A 6,160-nucleotide genomic window follows, 5' to 3' on the forward strand; every position below is an offset into this window, starting at 1 on the left:
TGGATATCTCTAGAAGAATAAAAATAGATTCCTATTTCTCATTCTTCACAAAAAAATAAGTTCAAAATGGACCAAATACCTTAATTTAAAACCTGAAATGCTGAAACTGCTAGAGAAAAATACAAGAAATGCACATTCAAGATATAGGCATGCAAGAGAAGCAAGTCAGTAAGGAGTATTCCTCCATGACGTGCTTCAGTTCCTGCCTCCAGATTCCTCCCTGAGTTCCTTGCTCTGACTTCCCTCCAAGATGGACTGTAAGCTGGAAGGTGAAATACATCCTTTCTTCTCCCCCTAAAAGATATAGGCACAGACAAGAACTCTCTAAACAGGACTCAACAACACAAAACATAGCCTCCCCCACAAATTAACAAATGGAACTATTTGGAATTAAACAGTTTATTTTATTTTATTATTTTTATTTATTTTTTATTTAATAAACACATGAATGTAGGTAAATGCACCCATGTCATGCAGTGCCCTCAGAGGTCCCAGAGAAAAGATACATCTCTTTCAAAAGTGGCTGTAAATTTTTAGGTTCACAGTTCAATTAATACAGTTATACAATATTGAACTCAGTATAAACCATGTAAGACATAAAATTGAATGAGTTTTTAACCTTCAAAGAAGATCTCCATTTCATTTTTAATGCTACGAATGCTTAGATGTTTGTACATGTGCCTTTAATCTCTATGTATCTGATTACTACTAGTCACAGTCAGTTACACTCGGATCCTTGGCGCCTAAGTATGGATATAAAGCCATCAGGTAGATTTCAATGGTAATGTTAATCACCTCTACTAATTAGCATGAAGTAAATTTTTGTTTCCTCCTCAAATATGTCTTTTCTTTTTAATTTGTTGATTTTTTGTGTATATCGTACAGAATATCCCACACAATCTTATTCATCTGTATACCCACTTCCCAAATGGTAACCTCACATAGCAGCCCTCCTCTGGAGCCCATATACTCTGTCATCCCTGTTACTGTCCACTGTGTCGTTAGCAGCCCCAGCCATTCCCCAGTGCTTGTCCATCTGCTGAATCTAGTCAGCCTATCTAAAGAGCCTTGCTTTAGGAAGATCAGCTGTTCCTCATGTAGCAGCAATCAGTTGTCAATAATCCTTTGGATAAGATTGGGGTCTGCTGTTCATTTTCCCAGTTTTATGCTGGATTACTATCTGGGAGTCTTTTGGGCCACCATGGTCAATAACTCAAAGGAAGGTATCTCCTGTCTGGCATTGTTTCTTGTTATTAAGCCTTTAGTTATACATATGGACTATTACAAAATTATATTGACCCCATCTTTGGTTATACTTTCCTTTTGGGTGTTTAAGACCCTACAGTTGGCCCAGATAAACCAATTTATTTTTACTTTTAAGGTTGTTTGAGGAGCTGTTCCTCAGGAGTAACATGGGCTTAGGGGGAGCCCCTGGCTCCTTTCTTTTACCAGTTCCGTCTATGTGAAGATAAGTCAAAGGACCTGGTCCACCATGGCTGGCTTCATTTGGGAGCATGGAGGAAATGTTTCCTCTGTGTTGACTCTCCTCTTTGTAGACTGGACACTGGTTTTAGTCCATCTGGTGGGGTCTCCATGGCCTTCTTGATCAAGAGGACAGGTGGCTCACCACAGTTATAGGACATTTTGAGAGATGCTCATAGTACCCTGGAACTTAGTCAACCTAGGAGGGAAAGGATCACAAACTGTCTTTTATGTACCTCTGACCAAATTAGTATAGACCTCAAAGTATGGCTGTTAAACATCCAAGAAGTTTGGTTCCACCAGTCTGGTGCTTTTAATTACCATGTGTCATGGAGATAAAGCTTGGGCAAAGACCAAACGCTCTCAGATAAATCTTGCCTAGACATATATTCTTTGTTCTGGTTGTATGTATAATTTGTCAGTAGGTTGTTGGACTAGTATGGTTCCCTCTGGTTTTTTAAAACTAGCTAGGCATTGTTTATCTCTCACATTGTCTAACCCTTCCACCATGGTTGCCCTATTTAAGGTGCCCTCATTTTTCCCATTTCTCCCTTAATAATACCCTTCTCCTATGATCCCACCTCTCTTGAACTCCTTCTTTCCCTTTATCTCCTAGGTTCCTTGTATAACCTTCCCCCCCCCCCTTAAAATAACCCCATTTTTATCTATATCTCCCTTGTTAACACCTGTTTCCTACTGTTCTTCTCTTTCAGATTCTTTCTTTTCCTTTACCTTCCTGTTTCCTTTCCATTATCCTGGTTCCTGTAGTTATGTCTGGATACATACTCACTTATCAGGATTTGGTGCTAGGATCCACATATGAGGGAGAACATATGTCGTTTTAATTTTTTTTTCTGAGTCTGTGTTACTTCACTTAGTATGACAGTTTCTAGTTCTGTCCATTTACCTACAAATTTTATGATTTCATCTTTCTTTACTGCTGAGTAAAACCCCATCATATAAATGAAACACATTTTCATTATCTATTCCTCAGTTGAGGGACACTTAAAAAGTTTCTGCACAGCAAAAGAAACTACCATCAGAGTGAAAAAAAGCCTAAAGAATCTGTGCCAGCTACACATCAGGCAGGGGATTAATATCTAGACTATGCACAGAACTGCAAAAATTTAAACATAAAACCCCAAATTTCTCAATCAACAAATGGACTAACAGATGCTTCTCAGAAGAAGAAACACAAATGGCCAATAAGTACTTTAAAACGTGCTCAAAACCTTAGCCAACAGAGAAGTGCAAATTAAAACTACTTTGAGGTTCCATCTCATCCCAGTCAGAATGACTATCATCAAGGAAAGAGACAGCAAACACTGGCAAGGATGTGGGGGAAGAGGAACCATTCTTCGCTGTTGGTGAAAGTATAACCTTTATAAAAATCAAAATGGAAGAATCTCAAAAACTTAAGAACAGAACTCCCATGTGACCCAGTCATACTGCTCTTGAGCATATTGCCTAAAAGAGTCTGTGTCGTACCACAGAGACACCTGCACATCCATGTTTATTGCTACATTATGCACAATAGCAAAGAAATGGAACTGGCCTAGATTTCCATCAGCAGACGAAGTGAATGGATAATGTAATGTATGTATACACAGTGGATTTTTATTCAGCTGTAAAGAGAAATGAAAATCACGAAATTTGCAGGAAAATGGATGAATCTGGAAAGTATTATATCGAGTGGGGTAACTGACTCAGAAAGACAAAAATCACATATTCTTTCATACATATGGATCCTAACTGAAAATATGTGTATATGTGAGGATGAGTATGGGTACAGGTTGTGAAAGAAGAAAAGAGTCCATGAGAGGGAGAAAGGGTCTGAGGAAATGAGGACAGGGCAATAGGATAAGGGGATTAGGAAAATTGAAAAGAAGCTACAGGAAGGGGAAAGGTCAGGGAGTGAGGAGAATGGGGGAAGAAAATTTAATAAAACAGTTTTTTTGTGAAAAATGCCAGAATAAAACCTAATGCTTTGCATGCTAATTAAACACACACATACAAACACACACACACACACACACACACACACACACACACACACATTGATGTTTTTAAACCACAGTCATATAATATGTTGTGGGCTTTTATACTGAGTATTCAATTATACAATATTGATAAAGAAAATCACCTATGTGTGCAACTTTCACATTATAGAGTTTGAACGTACATATTATTGGAGGTAGAGTTTGGGAAGTTTAAGATGTTGTGGATGAAATTCCCTTCAAAAACAATGAAAACTAGGTGGGGCTTTTAAAAGCCAACTAGGGCTCCATGCTTATGCATGGATTATCCATTTGCATAAGTCATGACTTCACAGATTTTTCTGAAAGCAGCCCCAAGATACATCCAGTCTATGTCTCTAGCACATTTGTCTCTTGCCAGGGGTGCCCAATTCCATGTGAGGACGTTACTGGTAACAAGAGTATCAATGGATGTGGCCTCTCAGAAATAAACCCTTAAAATGAACCTCCTTTCTCCAAAAATAAGAAAATTGTGGTTTTATGCCTCTGTTCAATGTATGTAAATATATATATGCCCCTTGTTACCAACAGGTCACCTTGGCAGGGGAGGATTGCAATGGTCATGTGAATAAAAGACCTATTCTGTGGATACCAGTCAACTTTCTAGCTATACCCATCATTACCTAACTGTTTCATGAACAAAGTGGCCATATGGTAGGGATGGAATGGTCATGCATGGGCTCAGTAACTCAGACTTTCATTCACCAAAATTCAGCCTAACTACAGTCACCCCTGAATGCTTAATATGCAGCTTCAAATATCAATGCTGAGTCCTGGACACAGCATCCCAGGGTGAACAGCCAGTTTCCTGGTGACCAGTTGATTATGTTGGATGGCTTCCATTGTGGAAGGGACCTCTTCATTGGTTTTACTGGAATAGACTGGCTTCTGGATATAAGGTTGCCTTCCCTGTTCATAATGTTTCTGCCAAAATCAACTTCCAGAATGCCTCACACACTTTCATGGATTTGACATAGCAGTGCCACCAATGGTACTGCAAACTTCACAATAATTAAGGTGTGGCAGTGATCTATGATGAATGAGGTCTACTATTCTTACAATTTCTTCACCTTCTTAGAGTGGCTGGCTTCATAGAATGTTAGTATGGCCTTTGAAATTTCAGTTGTGGTCCAAGATAGGTGGAAATATCTAGCAAAGTATTTCCTCCAATTCTAAAATGAAATGGAGCTCTTTTTTTAAAGGTTAAAAACTCATTCAATTTTATGTCTTACAGGGCCTATACTGAGTTCAATATTGTATAACTGTATTAATTCAACTGTGAACCTAGAAACTTGCAGCCACTTGTGAAAGAGATGTACTCTTGCTCTGGAGTGTGTTACTGAATATGTTAAAGCTGTAGTGAAATGCTTCTTCTAATCATGTAGTTATTAAAAATCAAAAAAAGATACCCCCCCAATTCTTAACTTTTAAACTATTGGATAAGAGAAATACCGTCAGGAGTTCTAACCATAGTGAGGAGGGCATTCAAGATATCCAAAAGGGAATAAAGATTTAAAGTGCTGAGATATATCTAATTCATACCAGAAAAATACTGTGAGACATGTCAATATAAATAAAAATGGTTGGGCTAGACAGATGGCTTATCTGATAAAGGTGCCTGATGCTAAGCCTGCTGATACCCAGGACAATGTGGTAGAAGGAAAGAACTGATTCCTGTGAATGGTCCTCTTACCTCCACAAGAACACTGTGCTATGGGTGTGTCCCCCCCCACACACTAAAACAAATAAACAAACAAATAGCAACAAAAATTATAAAAATGCCAAAATGAACTACCTACCTACTCAAAAAGCAAATAACAGAATAAGAAAGTACAAAGCAAATGAAGATTGAAAAAAAAAAGATTTAATTACGTACAAAGTACAAAGCAAATAACAATAAGAAAGTACAAAGCAAATGAAGATAAAAAAAAACAGATTTAATTATGTACAAAGTACAAAGTGATGTGTAATTAATGATTCAAAACTCTGGTGAGTAATAAAATAAAATATTTAAGCCATTTAATCAAAGAAAAAGTTGAATACAACAAAATAAGTCATTACTAAGTCATAGGAAACAATAAGTCATTAAGAGACTACATAGCTGCTTGTTAGGCTCCTGGCAGGCTCTTAAAATGTTGGTGTAGCTCCCAACATTCTAAAATGGCAGGTTTGAACTTAGCCCCGGGCAAGTCCCTTTGCCTGTTGGGAGACCAACCAACCCAGAGCTAAACTGCCCAGCCTACGTCATGGAAAGTTACCCAGCCACCTAACTCCTCTCGCTCGCTGATATTTCCCTGCTCCCTGAGAGGCAGCCCAGTGGTCTGTTTGCTTTCAAATAAACTGCTGCCACCACATGGACGTGTCTGGCCAGTGGTCTTCCAGGATCCACTTCCATACACTAACTACTTGTCACAAAATCCTGAGAACCTGAGTTCAGATCCCCAGCACTCACATAAAAAGCTAAGCATAATAGTATAGCTATGATCCCAGCAGGGTATCAGATACATAGGCAGAACTCCAGCCAGGCAGTTGAACAGTTGAGTTAGTGAGCTCAAGGTTCACTGAGTGACCGACCCTTTCTCAAAAATAAGGAAATAAGGTGAACAACGTGATCACAGTGTATGATTCTCTCTCTCTCTCTC

This window comes from Nannospalax galili, unplaced genomic scaffold (genome assembly GCF_000622305.1).
Source record: "Nannospalax galili isolate Female #2095 unplaced genomic scaffold, S.galili_v1.0 scaffold135, whole genome shotgun sequence".
Classification (NCBI taxonomy): domain Eukaryota; kingdom Metazoa; phylum Chordata; class Mammalia; order Rodentia; family Spalacidae; genus Nannospalax; species Nannospalax galili.